The sequence below is a fragment of the Arachis duranensis genome, chromosome 4, assembly GCF_000817695.3.
Source record: "Arachis duranensis cultivar V14167 chromosome 4, aradu.V14167.gnm2.J7QH, whole genome shotgun sequence".
Taxonomy (NCBI): domain Eukaryota; kingdom Viridiplantae; phylum Streptophyta; class Magnoliopsida; order Fabales; family Fabaceae; genus Arachis; species Arachis duranensis.
The window spans coordinates 11,126,323-11,126,894 of record NC_029775.3 but is presented as its reverse complement, the minus strand read 5'-3'; positions in this window follow the sequence as shown (position 1 = coordinate 11,126,894).

The following is a 572-nucleotide window of genomic DNA, read 5'->3' as shown; positions in this document are numbered from 1 at the left end:
AACAGTTGATCCGATACTTGATGAAGTTGGTGATGATGATCAAGATGAAGAACCAGCTTTGGAAATTCCTGCAAATGCACTCAGAAGGTCTACAAGAGAGAGGAAGCCTTTATCAAGGTATTCTCCACATGAGTTTGTTTTGTTGACTGATGGGGAAGAACCTGAATGCTTTGGAGAGGCTGTTGAAGATGAAAGTAAAGCTCAATTGCTTGAAGCGATGCAAGAAGAAATGAAGTCCTTGCTTGAGAATGATACCTATGAGTTGGTGAAGCTACCGAAGGGTATGCGAGTTTTGAAGAATAAATGGGTATTCAGAATCAAGAATAAAGAACACAATTCTAAGCCTTGGTATAAGGCTAGATTGGTTGTTAGAGGTTTTAGCCAGAGAAAAGGTGTTGATTATGAGGAGATCTTTTCTCCTGTTGTGAGGATGTCATCCATTCGTGCTGTGCTTGGATTAGCAGCGTCTCTTGATTTGGAGATTGAGCAAATGGATGTGAAAACAGCTTTTCTTCATGGTGATTTAGATAAGGAGATCTACATGGAACAACCGGAGGGCTTTGTTGTTAAAG